The 18400-nt window shown below is 40.7% G+C and overlaps 2 long non-coding RNA genes across 2 annotated transcripts in view; one reads left to right on the top strand and one right to left on the bottom strand.

The window, feature by feature from the left end:
* LOC119476233 overlaps positions 1-18400 on the top strand; it is a 480685-nt gene that overhangs the window by 346629 nt on the left and 115656 nt on the right. The window lies entirely within an intron of this gene.
* Positions 837-11678, bottom strand: LOC119476244. Its single transcript, XR_005203978.1, has 3 exons — positions 11668-11678; positions 2283-2288; positions 837-1088 (listed from the first exon to the last, which is right to left on the bottom strand). It is a non-coding gene; the product is annotated as an uncharacterized LOC119476244 (long non-coding RNA).

The following is an 18400-nucleotide window of genomic DNA, read 5'->3' as shown; positions in this document are numbered from 1 at the left end:
CTTGGGTGTCAGATTACACGGACAAGGGTGAACTGACCGCAAGGAGAGAGAGCAGAAATAATGTGGCTTCCTCTCTACGTAAAACTAAATGAGCTTCCACTGCTTCAGAGCTCTTGAAGACAGACAGGATAAGTGAAAAAATTGCATTGCATCACCCAAAAATGACATATTCATTCGTTGACACACACATAATCACTCAGCTGGTTTGTCTTCATCAATACATTAATTCATACAAGATAACACCACATACACTTGGGTGTTTTATTGACCCCTCAGTTGGACACTTACAAATGTATATAGTATTAGTCGCTCAGAGAATACAGAAGAAATCCCTTAAGGGGAGACGCCGAAGGCAAAAATAGTGTTTGATTTTGGGCAGTTTTGCTAATAGTGTGTCTTCTTTCAGACTAGTGGAAAGAAAACAACCAAAATACACATTTAGGTGTTTATTTAACTATTCGTTATCTATTTGCGTCTGTGGATTTCTCCTGAATTTACCAAAAAGTTAGCATTAGATAATGCCTCATTTGAAACATAAAATAAAAAAAAAAACAGGTTTACCCTATTCACCTGTAGCGTCTTGCAAAATGTATGGAATTTTACAATACGTATCTTTAAAGGCTGTTTTCTCAAAATTAGGTTTTCCTCATACTCTGAGCCAGAAATCTCTACTAAAGCACTTACATCCACCAAACCTTCCAATTTCATTCCTATCTATATTCTGAAGGTTTTCTACGTAGAGGTTTGTTCATTTCATCACATAGCCTGATTTATACAACATTTTATTTCTAAAAACATGGCCAAAGAGAGAACCTAAATTCCCTTTGTAAAAACCTTTGACTTTAATATGCTAATAAAATTAAACAATAATTTTGAACCCGGCTGTATCCAATCTTCAGATTTCTGCTCTGGAAATGTATGCAAATTAGTGCATATTTCATAAGATAATGCATCATTTGATTATTTAAACATACCATTTTAGAAAACTTGTAGTACAAAAAAGAATTGTCTCAATGTAAGTAATGAAATGGGGAAGTTTCATGAAGATATCAATTAGTTAAAATGTTTACCCTATTCACCTTGGGTGTCTCTTCTTGAATATTTCAATTCTAGCTGTCTAGAAAACATACTGGTAGACTCATAATACTTTTCGGTGTATCAAGAAGTTGTTTGGAAAATGTGTCTGACATTTTTATGTGATTTGGTAAATCTGTCATTGCTGCTAAAGGCTGTTCTTGGTTCAGATTGTGTAAAAGAGATCAGAGGCTCAGGTTGCCGTGTTTTACGACCCCTGGAGGGCACTGACAAACCTTACATTAGCCCTAGTCTGGGCCGAGGAGTCAGCCGCCTGTTTGAACATGAAAAATTAGCCGGGCCCTCAGACACCGGTCATTATGTGGTCGCCGCTCGGCTTTTCCACCATGGCTGGGCCAAATGGGACGTGGTGCCGGGCCAAAGAGCCAACATTCAAGGCTGGCTATTCACGGCAGAACCTCCCTCAGGAATGGTAACGGCTCACAGGGAGCCGTGCAATTAATGGAAGGAAGCGTGGAGGTGAGGGACGTTTGAGAAGATTGAAAAGGAGGAAGAGGACAGAGAAAGACTAGTGATGTAAAGACAAAAAGAACTGCAGGGTAGAAGAAGAACAGAAGGAAGAGGGATGAAGCAAGTAGCTGTCTAAAAGCCAGCTCGTTGTCTGGTGTGAAGGCCAGCTCAGTGTCTCACTGGCATGAGACAAGGAGAAGCCATAAAATGCTAACCAACATTACCTTTTACCAGTCACAGGAAAATACATTTAATGAATAAGTAGATCATTTAATTACAATACAACTTCATTTTTTCCACCCACATATAGCCCTTAAAAGAATAAAAGTCCTAATCCGTACATCTTCGTTTATGGCGTGATGATGAACTAAATGCTTTTATGTAAATTGCGGGCTGGCAAGGAAAAAGGCTTCCACAGCAGAAAGGACATGAAGGCACACAGTTTGTAGTAAATTGAAAGAAATGTGCTTTTCCAATATCAACATATTCTCACTGCATTTATTCGAGCCAAGGTAGTAAATCATTAATTCACGAGGTACCGGTAAGTACCTTGAATAGTGTTGATGGTCTTCTGTTATCAAATGCATGCTATGTACCGTGTGTGTGTGTGTGTGTGTGTGTGCGTGCGTGCGTGCGTGCGTGCGTGCGTGAGCATGCGTGCGTGCGTGCGTGCGTGCGTGCGTGCGTGCATGCGTGTGTACAAACTCACACATAACAGAAATTCCATTTTAACCTACTTTAAACTATTTTTCCATCACTCTTATAGAATTAGTACGTACTCTGAGGTTATCTAGGGGGAGCTGACCTGCTTTTAGAAGACGAAATAAAGAAACATACAGTTCCCTCTATACAGCTATTTAGAATTTAATGTCAGTGTAGCTGCAGAGGCTTGTGCATGAGGCCATTGTTTGCGAGCTACAATAACAGACAGCCTTGTCATAGTTGTTTTGTGTAAAGCTCATCTTTCACCTCAACCTCACATGGCCTCTGATGATAATGCTCAGGCTACCCAGAGCCTCGGGGGCTTCAGTGGGTGTTTCAGAGGAAGGAGACACCGAGGAAGGAAAGGATATTAAGTGAGTAAGAGGACATATAATGGGAAAAACAATGAGAAGAGTTGGATGGGGAGGCATGGAGGCCGAGGGGCGTTGTTTGTGGCCGACTCTTGTTACTGTAACCGCAAAGCTAAAATTCCTCGTCATTGTGGCTTCCCTGTCATGATGGTGGTCAGAGGACATGGAAAGAAGAGACCTCCTACTCTACAGTGTCCATGCCAACCTTGGCCCACGCACTGTGAACAACAATACAACACACAGGCATTCAGAAATATAGAGACAACCACACACACATAGGCACATACATTTATACGCTGTATATATATACTGTATATACAGCGTCTTAGATTTTCATGTGGTGTCACTAAAAGCGTCCAGGAAATGGACTTGCATTTATATAGTGCCTTTCTCATCTTCCGACCACTCAAAGCGCTCAAAGCCAGTATAACACCTAATAATATTACATCACTTCTGTGTGAACATACTATTAATTTGTATGAATTATAGGCAGCTTAAAGACATTTATTAGGATAGTGTGTCGGGCCAGAGTGACGTAAGTCTCCTTTTCTTTAACTAATAACATGGTTGGTGACCAGAGGAAGAGAAGCAGTTGGTGCAAAAAAAACTGACGGAACAGAGATCTGATCACAAAACTAAACATAGATATTGTGTGAATATTCTGGAGACTCTGAGTAGACTGAAATCAGACACAGTCCACACTTGCTTTTGAGTACAAAAGACAAACTGCAAAGATGTATAAATAAAGAAAAAGAGTAAGTAATATAGATCAAGTAAGAACTCAATACTATTAGGGCTGTGTATTGGCAAGAATCTGGCGATACGATACGTATCATGATGCAGGGGTTACGATTAAATATATTGTGATACTGTAAGTGAGGCAATTTATTGCTTTTTTTATTGATGTATTTTATTTATATAAAAACTCATTTTGGGAAAACTGTTATCGTAGAGAGAACACACCACCATATGCATAAAATCTGAATATTTTTTTTAACTTTTTTTATGCAATCACAACAGTGGGATCTGCATTTGCAGTTATCACAGTCCCTGTAACATCCAACATCATAGTACGACTTTGAGAGGGCCTTACACTGAGAGGTTGCATCTCTTTGCAAATTATATAAAGTATTGACAAAATTAATCTTTGCATGTAAACTACTAATTCAAAATTTCAACAGTGTTTTTGAGAATCGATACAGTATCACAAAACATGATATTGCACTGCTTGATATTTTCTATATTCTCTTGCACCCCTAAATATGATAATGTTTATCGTAAAATATCCACTCCCTGCTCCAGGCAAATTCACAAAACTCTGCTCACTCTCCATACCTCCATCAGAACCTGTGGGTTTCATGATGATGAGGTCACAAAAAACACATTATTTTTACAAAACAGGAAGTGAAGTTGAATTTAACACTACAGACGTATATAAATGCAGTCGTTATCAATGTGATATTTGATACTCATCCATACAGGGTAAGACATTAAGCCCCCCTTGAGGTTCTCTGGGTTGCAGCTGAGCAGCCAACGGTGCTCACCCGTATTGTAATTTTTGTGGCTTAAAGCCGTGAGAGCTGGCAGAAAACCACAGCACAGAAGCTCCTTCCTTATAGCTGTCCGACCCCACAGCTTCACACACCGGGGCGGATTTTATATCATTAAATAAAGCCCTTTAAAGTCATCTTTTACAACCCCACGTGACCTCACTTCATGAAGGATCCCCTTTGTTTTTGCGTCTAATCGCAGCCTCTTAAAGTTTTAATGGCAGCCAGTAAAATATCGATAACTAATATCAGCTGGAGGCCGGGCAGGTAGCTGGAGACCCCCTTCTGGGCCATGTCCGCCCACACTGGCATGTGTCCAGGAGCTTGGGGGCGTACAGATGTGTACAAGATCCAGATATTCTGCCTCACAGAGAGGAGACAGTGAGCGACGGCATTTTGTAACACGTGTGTAAAGTAGCTGGAGTTCGTTTTTTGTTTGAGAACTGTCTAATGTCACAGTTTTTTTGACTGACAGGTGAGGTAAACAGAAGTAAAGTCCATAGATCAGCAGTCTGCTGTAGTTGCCCTGCAGGGTCACTTACCTGACAAAGACATCGTGCTGATTGTGATGGCCCCGAGGCGGTATCTACCTCCATACGGTATACACTACACTAACATGACAGGCAAACACAGCATATTCACTGGCATTTAGCCCAAAGGCACACAAACACAGGTCACTCCTCAGTTAGCATTACCCTCATTAAGTGTCAAAACTGCACTGAGCTGCAAAATGCAGCCACGAGTAAATTAATAAAAATATTAGCGTGGCTGCAAATATGTAAAAACCGTCTAGTCAATATTTGCATGTCCATTTCTGCACAGCAAACTGACGCACAAGTTAACTATCAAACACAGTTCAACAACGAGAGAGGATGGGAAAGGGGTTGGCTGTGACATCAAAATGTGTTAAAACGAAGAGGCCTTGTATGGCGAAAAAGAAAAGATAAAAAGACTATGTTTACTCTCTTTGTAGATTCCGGGGAGATCTCTCATTTATCTCTCTCCTTAAACACAGTGGTTCACCCTGCTGCTAAAAGCCCACCTCAGCACTTTCTCTCCCTCTCCTTACCCTTTAATATTGATGATTCTCACAGGATAAAATAAGTTAAGTGGAGATATGGTAATCCCTCCTCTGCTTGCTGAACTCGTTTGTTTACTCTGGGGTGACTCCGGTGATGTAGCTACGCCTTTCTAGTCGCATATAATTTCACGTTTAGCAAATGCTCCCCTCTTTAATGTGCCCACTATCAAGGTCATGAATAGCTACATTTTTTTTCAGCCTCTGGAATTAATTATTCACAGATAAAAAGCAAATGAGGGCGCTCTCTGAAACGTGTCGGCGGCTCTTACCTCTTTGTCCAGAATTTATTTGACCATATTCAAATGTTTTGGCTACATGCATTTATTTTGTGTTTGGGAATCTATTTTCTTTCCTTATTTTCCTCTCTTTGTTAAAATATATGTGTCTAGCTTGCAGGGAACATTGGTGGAGTAAACCAAGGTGATGGGATTTATCACTTTCACAAGGTTTTGGTTATGGCTGTGTGAACGTGAAGATCTGGAAAAAGCTTACATGGCACGGAAGTTTGAAATCCAATATTCTTCTCCAGCCTGCTGTTCAGAGAACTGAACATTTTGTGCTCCGTCACTGTCAGACTGAAGAACAAACTAATTCAACATGTTCCTGCGAGAGAAGCCTTCACCTGAGCATGAAATAAGTAAAGACCAGATTTATTTCTTGGTAATAAGAGCAATTATTGTGCATGGAATAGCTGGATTCCTACTCAAGGTTATAGCAGTGATAGGCCAGGACACCCCTGTGGATCCTCTCTGCCCAAACATTGGAAATGGACTGTGAATTCCCAGAGATTAGGGCTATAGCTTCATTGTATAGTCTGTTTGATAAGGGATTAAACTCAGTAAATCCGTTACTTCATATGGGACTCCGTGTTTGAGTTATGCTCTGCATTTTAGAGCTGTTATTCTCCTCATTCTCACTTTTCTACTATTTTACAGTTTTGACAGAGAACCGGTATAAATATGCTTTTTTAGATTGCCCTTGGCAGCCAGACAGTGTACCTCACACTGGAATTGACAGAAAAGAACATTTTATATTGTTTTCATGTGTTTATCAGTAACAATACAAGCAGAATACTACACTACCTCTTAAATGCATGTTATTCATGGGAAGAATATTCAGTAGTACCGCACATGTTGTCTAGCAAAATAACACAGGCACTGAGACACAAGTTAGCTCTGCACAAAGACAGTTGAAAAATGTTGAGCCATTAACTATTTACAATGGCATCTCCCAAGCACTGGTCACAAGATGATGGTTCTCAGGTTGTAAACAGAATGAGCAGTCAAGTTAACGATATTAAGCCATTTAAGATCAATACGACAACAATCACACAGGCTTAGGTCATGTTATTATAGCTTGCAGGAAGACATTCCTCTCTGTGAATACCATTTTTATGAAATACACAGAGCACAATACTGGTTATTGAGTCAACATTTTGCAAATAACTGGCAAAGCTGCACAACTCAGATAGAGAGGAGAGGCAGCCCGGTCCCATGAAAATGTATGGAAGCCACAATAATGCGCAGGGCATTTAGCGTGTAATACGAACGCCATTCTTGTGATTGCTGTATCATTTGTACGCCATGTAGTCTGTACTGACTGCAATGCAAAAAAAAATAGTTTTGTAAGCTATGTTAGTGACGTTCGTGACGTGTTTCCCACACTTATGTTACTTGGTTACCATACGTATTTTACTTAGTTTACATACTTATTTTAAGCCCAACCATGACGTTTTTCCTAAACCTAAGTGGTTTTATTGCCTAAACCTAACTGTGGATGTTACCGTAGTTTTGTTGCATGGCGTACAAATGACATGCAAAAAGCCTAAAATGCGTCCTCATGACACGTGGAATGTCCCTTGTAATGTCGTGCTATTTATACGCCTTCCCGTGAGACCTGGTTGGCAATGCAGCCAGCCAGCGAGGAGACGCGACGTGATTCACTTTTCACTTTATTAACACTTACAGAAAGAAAAGTCCCACAGTAGAAGCAGAATCCTTTAAGAAGAGAAGAACAGATACTAAAGAGCATGTTAATTGATGTAATTATTAACTTACAAGTGCAATTTCTGCCTCAGGGTTAATATTCTCCATGATCAGCTGGGCGCTCACAGTCTAACAGGTCTGTTATAAACAACAGTGAGGATGTGCTGTATGTGATTGGGAATAAGGGGGTATTCATCCTAATATATTTTATGATCTTATATCATCAAATTAAATCAAAATATCAGATAAATCATCTTTATGAACATACTGTATGACCCATGTTGAGGTTAAGAAAAGGGATGGATTTATGTGTCATTTCCTCTCTGTGCTATTGGTGCTAAGAACATAAGGTAATATGATATTGACATATTTTGTATTTACACATGCACACACACATAAACTAAAGGCAGTCAAGGCTCTCATCCTCACAGCGAGGCCTCTGTAAAGACGGACACCCCAGTAAGAACAATCCATTTCAGCTACAGCCGGCGTTTGCAATTAAGCTTCATCCTCGCTGCTACGTTGTCAGATTCTCATGCCGCTGCCTTCTCTTTGAATGAATCACCTATACAGTTTAATTACTCAGTCTCCCTCCACAAGCCCACCCACCGCCATCAGCCTTCCTCTTACAGGCCACATTATCAAACTAGGGCAATTTCCCCCCAACAACCCCATCTCTAATGCATGCTTGCTTTAAACAAGACTGATGGCGGCCAGTAAAAGTGTTAGAGTGAAGCTGTATAAATGCTCCGGGATAAGTGGGTGGTTTGAAATCCAACCAGGAAGCCAGGGTGAGTCTGTGATGGCTTGAAACCAATGACACCACATGTCTTCCAGGTATATTGGGTTTAAGCGCTGGATGCTGAATCAGCCCAGACAGAGGTGGGATCCCCAATGTATGATTTATCAAAATCAGACCTTAATCAACTTTAGAGCACTTCAAGTTCCTTCACTGGTGTTTCGTATATTGCTCACAGTTGAGGCGATGCTTTTCAGACTTGACTTCGACTGAGGGGATGCCTTTGGGTTCATTCAAAACCTTTACCTGTTTTCTCACTGGTATAGTTAAATTCCTTTCTTCTTTCCACATTGTTCTTTTCAAGTACTTTTAGCTCAGATTGATTGAACTAAAAAGATTGGCAACAACCCTAGAGTCCTTGAATAAAGCTTTTAATTTCTTCAAGTCAAAAATCTGATTTTTGTCACAAGCTGAGAGCTCCTGCTGTCTATCCATCTCACTGCCACTACATTTGTATCACATTCCAGTCATCCATAAACTACTCAACAGCGTTGCACAGTCCTTTACTGAAAGCTCTTAAAATTCAACAATTCTTAAATAATTGTATTTTTTATTGTAATATTATTGTTAGTAACTTGTGTTAGAATTGACAGAGATTTTGCTTAACCCATTTGTCTCCAAAGACTATATTTATTATGATAAGAAAAAATGCCACAACATTTGTTCTGATTGGTCAAAAGTGTGGAAATTTGGTATGGAACAGTACAACTTTGAAATGTTTAGATCACATGGAAAATCACACTTTTATTAATAGTCAAATCAGGATTTTTTAATAATTTGGAAAACAATTATAACATTGTGTTTATTACATGTTTTCCATGTGAAATATATTTTTTACACGGCATATGTGTGCATATCTTTGATATTCAGCTTGTTATGAGTTCATAAACACCAAATACTTGATTGTGCTCCTTGTAGTGTCTGAGATACAGCCATTTCTTACCATACTATATCTAGTCTTTGGGCACATGAGGCTACTCTTTTTTCCTAAAATATAATGGAGTCTATTGCTAAAATAGTAGTCCCATGTTCCCAAATACTAGATATAGTATGATAAGAAAAACAATTTTTTCAGCCAAATGGGTTGACCGATTTTGAAATATTCTTCACATTTGTGCTTATGCGAGCCCAGAGAACATGTCCACCAAATTAAAAATGTCAGTTGGGTGCACAAATGGGCTCATTTTGTGATGTTGCATGTCATTGTCTGAATCCTTGGTGCATTAATGTACAGGATATTGTCTTATCGATATCTTGACAACTTACATTTTTACTATCAATCTGACAAGAAATGCCCTCGTAACATTTTATAGCACTTAGGCAATACATATTAATTTCTAGGTTAATATACAGTAAGTATATATTTGTTTTATATCACTGCCTTGTACACATGAATGTCAACTTCATGAAGAGACTGTGTGGCACCTTTTTAAGCAGAATAGAAAGAGTGAGATAGTGTCAGTTTTAAGCTTTTCCAGGAAAGTATACTGTAAGTGACTCTGACCACTTTTTAAAGAGATGAGTAATCACAGTGAAGAAGCTGTGGGGCTTCACGGCATGTGCACAAGTGGCAGATTAATTAATCAACAATAAACAGAATGAAAATGAAAGTACAAGTAGAGTTTGGTTCGACTACCGTAAAGCACGCTGACTGTGTTGTGGGAGTTTTTTTTTTTTGCAAATTGCCTGAATGTTGAATTTAAGTACCGCTTGATTACAGCTGCAGTTGTTATGACAAGTATATCTCACTTTTTCAAATTAGCACCACAAAATGAACTAAAGCATGGGCTTATTTCTCCAAAATGCAGATTACCGTGAGCGCACACTGAAGCTGTAAGTATCAATATGTGTATTGTGTAGACTAGACAGCTGTGTGTTGTGGCAGGGCATCCTTTAACTCCCCACAGTGTCACTGACAAAGCCATAGATTTCTCAAAGGGAACCTGCTGCTCATGTGAGGGATGACAGATGCATTTTGTTGAGAGACTATGCGGAAGGGATTGCTAATAAGCTTTCCCAGATCAATAAATGACTGCATGCTGCAAATTAAACTGTAAATCTCGTCAGAGATGGTGAACAATTCTTATGTCAAGCAAAAGATGTGACAAATGTGTTTGACTGAAAATCATAACTTAGGTTAAGAATAGCTAAGGATAGTACAATGGCTTGATTCTGACTTAATGTGACAAAAACAGTACAGGTTTATGTTGAGTATCCTTGACCAATAGTCACTTTACGTCTTGGGGCAAACTGGAGCGTGATAACAGGTCATGGAGTCTAATAGCTGGAGCATGGAAACCAGATTCTATGGCAAGCAGGAAAGCACGATGCACAAACAGAGTCTGATTAACCGAGCGTTACCCTCTGTGATATGAGCGGCACTGAGGAAAGAGCAAGAGTCCTGTATCAACTTCCACTCAGAGTTGTGTAATAAACTATCAGAACATGTTTCAACAAGGAGAGAGCATTTAAATGACTGTGTGTGCAGAGTAGGCTGAAGACAGCACTGACATTGTGGTTTTACTTGTTATGTAATGACTTAATTGTGGCCTTGTGACTGGAAAGGAGACAAAAAAGGGTTGTTTTGTTTTTTTCCGCCATACTTTTAGTAATGTATATTAAAGCAGCAGTAGTAGAAATGGAGTAAATATAATTTTAAAAAGTTATTTTTATAAAACCTCTGCCTCTGTGTCCTCCGGTGCTCCTAGTGGCATCTGCAGGATTTCACAGACCGGAGGAAAACAACCAATCAGAGGCAAGCTGGAGCCTTGCCGCCTCTTAGAAACTTTGTAACCCAGCAGCCATGTTGAGATCAGTTGAGGAAATACCAAGCACCGCCCACCAAACGGAGCACACTTTCTCATTTTACAGTTAAACAGTACACTACAAGATGTTTCTGAAAACATTTGAGGGTAGAAATAGGCATTACAGTAACAGAATATTGATTCATATTTGATCAGCGCTCCCTAGTTTGACAGTTTGATCAGAGTTCGGGAGTGATTGACAGCTGCCTCCGTTGAATGAACAGCCAATAGGAGCGCTCTCTCTCTGAAATGACCTGTGATTGGCCAAAGTCTCCCGTCACGGGCTAGATTTTTTAAAGCCTGAAAACAGAGCCATGAGGAGGTGCAGAAGTCTAGTTTTCTCTCAGGACACTTGAATTACAATATGCTGAAAGGTTATTATGGAATTTTTGCCCAATGATGCAAAAAATATTCTGCCTATTGCAGGTTTAATGACAGACATATAGCATTCTCTCATTGTGACACATTAACATGTACAGTACGATGAGACGGTCTTGGTGTTGGCTATTTTTCACTCTTCCTAGAAATACACACTATTTCCCTTTCAAGGTTTTGGTGAAACTGAATCCTTTCTTTGGGGAAATTTGGAATGGCAAGTATTATATTAAAAGAAGATTGTGTTCTCAGACCAGTTCCAACCACTGGTACTCAGAGCTGTCCTTGTTGGGAGTATCCCTCAGATCTGTGGTCATGAGACCTCAGGGGAACATCTCTGCCCTGTGGCTTTGTACTGACCACGGATGTGAACACGGCCGGGCGGCGACTGGCCAGAACTGTGCCTTTTGGCGAGGCTCGACCATGCTCAGTCTGGAGAACAGAGAGGTTAGCACAATGAAGTGAAGCTCACCATGGCGGTACACATGTCATGTGTTGTCCCATTTTCTTTTTGTGGTGCTTATGATGAAACTTCTTTTGCCTTTCCGTTCTGCGGTGTAAGCCCTGGGTCCAGAGGCCAAATCTTTGGTGGGTAGCCGTAAGTCACGTCTGGGTTTAGCACATTGCTGAGGCTGGCTGAGGTTCGCTGTGGAACCACAGCCTAATTCACCCAGCACTGCGAGGAGACGGTCCGTCTACAGCCCAGAGCCATGACCAACCAGTGGCTTTACTGTGGGGCTGCACGCCAGAGATATTATCCCCTTTCCCTTATTACTGTATCACCCCCCTCCCTTGTTTTGGCTCTTGTCTATTTACTTTTTTGTGTGTGTGTTTCATGTCTATTGAGTTTTGGGGCTTTGCTTACATGTGTTTTCTCAGGTTGATGTGTTATTTAATGTTCTATTTTTAAATGCACTTATTAGCCTTCAGAAGTGTTCCCTATCCAGGCAGACTTGCTAAGTTGTGCTTTATCTACCGCTATAATAAACACATGTGACAGGGTTTCACTGCCAAATGACAAGTGAGATAAATGCGTGTGTGAACATTTCACTCAAGTGCTTTACAATACTTGAAAAGATAATCCATTTTCAAGGAGAGAGGAGTGGGCGGGAGAGTTTGGGGTTTAAACAGCACAATAATCTCTCCCATATCTCCTCCTCGACACGGCACACTCTCTCCCCGCCACTTACTGGAGATGTGTGGATGTGATAACGGAGAGTAAACATATTCGGGCTGCATGTTCCAGTTCACACACACACACACATACACACACTCCTTTCAAATCATTCCCTGGTGCCACCGCAGCTACTTTACAAATAATGGCCCCCATGTGTGTTCAGGGCTCCAAGGCTGTGTGAGGCAGGGGGACTGGGCTCCGTGCCCAGTCTGAAACCCTGTCAAGATCACTGTAAATTTCTCCTCGTTTTCAGCAGCTGTAATTTAAGGGCCAGATGTGGAGGAGACTGAGGACAGAGTCAGATAAACAGCTTGTTACATATTTCTTTTCCATGCATACTACGGTACATGGATATCCACCACACTCTCTGGCACAGCAAATTAGTTATGGTTAGTCTGAAACTGATAAGCAATATACATAGGGTAGTCTGCTATACGATATACTGTGTATATCATATTAACATTACATTGTGTCAGCTCATTCCGAGTTAATGTGTTTTTTTTAAAACAAAACACCCAAACTGCCTGTTTAACTATTGTTTGTCTTTGTATACTTTACTAGTGCAGCCCATCCAGAACGGGCAAATTGCTTGGCCCCCAGAAGTGCTGCTTGCAGCGTTGTCAAGAACCAAGAAGATATGCAAAGTGCAGTCATATATACATACACAGACAGAGATTCATTCCTTTATACCTCATGCTGCTACAGCGCCACCTATTGGCCAGATAGCACCAATTTTGTCATGGTCACTCAAACATCATATCTACACATGTCCACCAAATGTGGTCCCAATAGCACAAAGCGTTCAGGAGATTTGCCAACCATAGCAAAACTGTAAGGAACATTAACAATCCAAAAAAAAAAATATTTCCGGCTTAGTCCATAGATGTTCTGTACCAAATTTTATCACGATTATTCAAAATGTGTAGGAAGTGTAGCAAAAAATCTGATTTGGGCACAATTCATAATGGCGGAAAATCAGTCTTGATACAAAAAATGGGCGTGACTTACATGGATAGATTCGTCTGGACACACAAAATCTAGGACAAAAATAATGTTGTTTCGGAGAGTATGGTAAAAAAGTTACAGGACAAAACTTAAATTTAATTGTTACAGTGACCCCATTTGGCCAAGTTTGACCATAATCGACGCTGCACTCTCTTTGGTCCTGAGCAATACTCCCGCCACGTGTGAAGTTGATCGGATGAACGGTTCTCGAGATATGCAAAGGACATTCAGACAGACAGAAATTCCTTGCTTTATACTTAAATGTGTGCATATATTTTTATGTTGCTGCAAATATAAAAATATCCAAAATAAAATAATACACTCTCTTCACACGTCCACTGAGATCTAAAGTGCACCCTCCATTTCAAAAACAGTAAAGCACAAGCTTTCATTAACACTGACATACCTCTTGTGTCATAAACATTAGTACAGAGGCTCCATTGCTGTATATGTGACAGTGCGTCCCCCTGCAACTAATGGTCCCAAGTTTCCTAGGCTTTGAAACATTCACAGTGGCGCCCATAGAGACATTGGCAGTGTAAACAGTGGGTCGTATTGGGGAAAATGATGTTAAGTCCTTGAAAATCCACGCTAATTGGAAATATAATGGAGGATGAAGGGACACTGCTGGACGAGGTGGGAGGCCTGATGAATGTGTGTGGACTGGATGTGTAGAGGAATCTCTCATGTGTTTTGGCAAGGAGGGGCAGCCTGCTGCTCAGGCCTTGTGTGAAAAGTCACACTTTATAAGTTTGAGTGACCGGGGCAGGACACCGTACTGTAGGTCACAGCGGATTATGGATCTGAGCGAGTAAACGTAGAGGAGTATATATTTATTCAGCTGACATGAAAACTGATATGAAATTTAATCTTGGCAACAGAAATAACACGTGTTCCCATTCGTTAATTTTAATTTAAAAGCTGATCAAGAAGATCACTTGTATTTATTGTCTCAAAACGTCATCCATATCTGTTAGAGATTATTATGTGTGTCTACAGTATACAGTGGAGTGTATTCCTAATCACGTCTTTGTCTGTGTGTATTGAAGCGTGACCTATACCAGGCCCAACGCGCTCATTCCAGTACACCCCCCACCTCCTCCTTTTCATTTCATTTCATCCTGTGGTGCTGCCAGTCTCGGCTCACAGCGTCTACATACACACAAGATTAATGCTGCTTAATTAAGAGCACAAAGTGACTAATTGGGGGCGCATGTCAGAGGTATATGTGTAATTTGCACATCAGTAATGATAAGTTTGGGGAGATCCCTTGTGTCAAAACATATTTAATTGCAGCGGGGGATTTATAGCATTGGTTGTTAATACCAGGGTAATTACAGATGTAGAGAGACGTGAAAACATACACATTTAAAGCAAACACACACGCATATACAGTAAGCATTTTTAAATCAGGTCTATGTCTTTAACCTTTGTGTATGCAATGTGGTTTTATAAAATTTCATGAAATGTGCACAAACTGAGACTGAAAGCCGTTTCTCACAAGTGCGATGCGAAAATGCAGTGCGGGAATATGGAAAATCTGCGTGCTAATTTTCTGCATTGACAACTATGCACACCAGTTCTGGAGGGAATTATCTGCGTTGCCGTGTTCCATTTTCATCAACGAGGCCCAAACGATTTCCCTCCTAAATAGTGCAATGTCCACTCCAGACAACAAAAACATATCCAGGAAGAGAATGTCTAAAGCTTTTGTTTTCGCAAGACAACGTGGCGCAGGCCTCCGTAGATGGCGCGCGCACTACAAGCATGAACAGAGGTGTTTCTGCTCAACGCGTTGCTCATTGCAGTATTCTCAAAAACGCCAGGAGGCATACAGACAAAATATTCTGTGGATAAACATGAAGTCAATGAGTGTTACCAGAAAGTAGGATGCCTGACAACAGTAGTAAACACTAAACACCAACATTGCATTTGTGTACTGTAATTATTACTGTCACTTACCTCCAAGTCAAACATGTTTTCCGTCTCTCGGTGCTTCCCCTCGGGTTGCCACTTTTTCCATGAGACATATTTTTAGCTTTTACAAAATGATCTCTCATATTCTTTCACAGTCTGCGACAAATAGCCTCTTCTTTCCCCAGTGTGTTGCCTATTTCTTTCCAAGTATTTTATGTGGCTGTCCGTGTGGTCTCTCAATGAACAGTTGTAGAGATGTCTGTACAGGCCAACCTGCTCAGCCAGTCTTCCCTCCCACGCAGTCTGTGCGTAGTTACAAACATTCAGAAGTGCATGACATACCACCGCAACAACTTGCGGAGCATACGCGCACCACGTGAAAGCCATGATGACATCATTTTCTGGCACGGACCCCAAATGTGATGCTAACGCCAGCTTTTCTGGCTAGCCCCGTTCCGTGACCAACATATATAGCCTAACATTAGCAAGTGCATATCAGCTACATTACCATCTTCATCATATCTCAGCTGCTGGGCGATCTCAAGCCGTGTATTGACCTTTATTTGGTCATTGAGATAGTAGTATTTGTCGTACATTATTGGGTGTTGAGAAAGGGACGGCCCATTGTTATTCCTAAACACCAATAGTTAGAAAAATGTCCCATTGGACGGAAAAAATTACCATTTCTCCGACAGTCTTTTACCCCAAAAACAAATGGCCATTGTTCCAAAGCCCCGAAAATACTCACTCTCCATGCAACAAACAGAAGCACATGGCTAATTATTATGCAGAATGACGAGATCAGCTGGAACAAAGGATTTCATTGGTCAAACATATATTTCCGCAGGTGAAAATCCACTGAAATCGAGGTCCGTCCAAATATTTTTTCCACCGCACAAATGTTCCGCAGGGGTGTGCAAGCATTCATAAGAACCCACAAAATTATTTTTTAGAAATTTCCGTGCAATTTTTTCGTATGAAAAACGGCTTTAAATCTGACATTTTTGTGTGGACATGAATCGTGTAAATTAAATTATATTCTGCTACTAGTGGATTATGACAATACCACAGATTAGACACACCATTTCCCCCAGTCTGTCTCATGCAAAGGTAAGGTCACAGTTATTCAGGGAAGCAAGTTACCACCACGTGTCACACCATGAAACATGAAGCCGTGTGTGTAGGGCAGTTAAGGTTGAGTTTTAAACATGAACCAGAAACACAAAACAATAATTTGGGTTAGAAATTAAATCATCACGGTTGCAAGCTTCTTTGCATTTGGGTAAAATGAGGGGTTTTGAGGTTAATGCAAATGCTTCCCTAATCTCACATTTCATGCTCAGAGTCCACATTTAAATATGATGATACAAAGCCTGTTTCACAAAGGTTGTAGACACCAGTGTTCATCTGTAACTGAAAACGGATGGCGGCCCTCCAGGTTTAAATGTAATGGAAAACTTGTTCTAAACCACATTTGTGCAAACAAAATCTCCATGGAAGGAGGAAGAATCTAGTCTTTATTTTTCTAGTTTTGTGTAAGTGAGTCATTATGATGCTGTCAGAAGCAATCAACTGCTGTTTCTGTTGAAACGGGAGAAGCATCATGCAGTCTCAAGCAGTGTCTTTATGTTACGGTGTGTGTGCCGTGCATGATATATTGTGTACTTATAAATGTGTGTGTTAGTGTGTGTGCATCCTGTAAAATGGTTGCTACATTGGCCATGGCCAGACAGTCTGTGACCACACAGAGAGCAGCAGCGGGACGTCGACACCTCCCTGGTTTACAGCCTTCTGAGGAGGGAGCCTCATTTTCTCCCCGTGTTGGCTTCACTCTTTATTTTTCTGCTTATAGCACGAGCACTAATATTAGATCAGCCGGGACTGCAGCTCGATAGAAAATGCTTTATGCTTGTTAAAATAATTGCTCTCAGTTTTCCAACTCATAAAATTGCCTTTGTAATTCGGTGGGGAATGTATCTTCTGAGACAATCACTCTCACGCCAGAGCGATGGCAACAGTTTTAATTAGTGGCATCGAATTTCCACAGAAATGAATCCTGGGTGCTGCACAGAGCGGTAATTGTTGAGGTAATAGTCTTATTAATTCTGCCACACTTAAGGGGGCAAACAGCAACTCCAAACCCCCCACACACACCTCTTCAGGGGCAATTTTGGCATTCCGATTTAATGGAATTCAATTCATTGAATACATGGATAATCATACTCTCTTGCTGTAGTTCTCGCCATCGGGCCAGTATGGAAACATGCCGCCGGACGCCGGCAGAGACCCACTGTGCTGCTTACAAAGGCCACAGCTCCACTAGTCCTCCTGAAGAATTCCACCCAGAATTCCTTTGTGCCACGGGGCTCCTAGCTGTACGCTGGTTGCTACAGAGGGCTTTCACAGGCATGGACCCTACTGGTGTAATCCCATAATCCTACTGCACAGGGGTCTCAGAACTGGGGTGGGGTAGTGAGCTTTAATTAAGATTTGAAAAGGGGGCAATAATGTTGACGAACAGAGGAGAGGAACTGAAGTAATGGAGGTGGAACTTGAGAAAAAAAGTGGGTACATGTAAGAGAAAACACTTTTATATTAGATCTCATTTACAGTGTGATAAACTGTATAAAGCTTACTGTGGATGTAAAACACACAGCTAAATACTTAATGACTTATTTGTTGAGGACAATAGCGATCATGAATTACTGCTGATACAGAATATTTGATGTATTCAGGGATTAAAAACCAAAATTGAATGTCGCAGGCCAACACTACAGGGTCTATGCTTCTAATGAAAAGCCTACTCTTCAATACAAATCACCTTATTTACTTCTTCTGTCCTCTCTTGTTGTGTCTGCTTTCATTCCCTTCAGTTAGTCTGCATTATTGCCTCCTCTCTTGTGCTATTGATTTTGGTGAATATGGTTATTACAACATAAAAACCTTTGAGTCTCCATCTATTCATCGCACTGTAGGAAGCAGGGGAAAAAAAGAGTAGTAAACCAATCTCATCTCCAATTTACATTCACTCTAGCTGGAAAACATTCATTTCTGTGTAGACAATCAATATCACTTACAGAATGATTGGA

The sequence above is a fragment of the Sebastes umbrosus genome, chromosome 2 (assembly GCF_015220745.1).
Source record: "Sebastes umbrosus isolate fSebUmb1 chromosome 2, fSebUmb1.pri, whole genome shotgun sequence".
Lineage (NCBI taxonomy): Eukaryota > Metazoa > Chordata > Actinopteri > Perciformes > Sebastidae > Sebastes > Sebastes umbrosus.
Note: the sequence above shows the minus strand (reverse complement) of the source record. Positions and strands in the feature narration are given on the sequence as shown.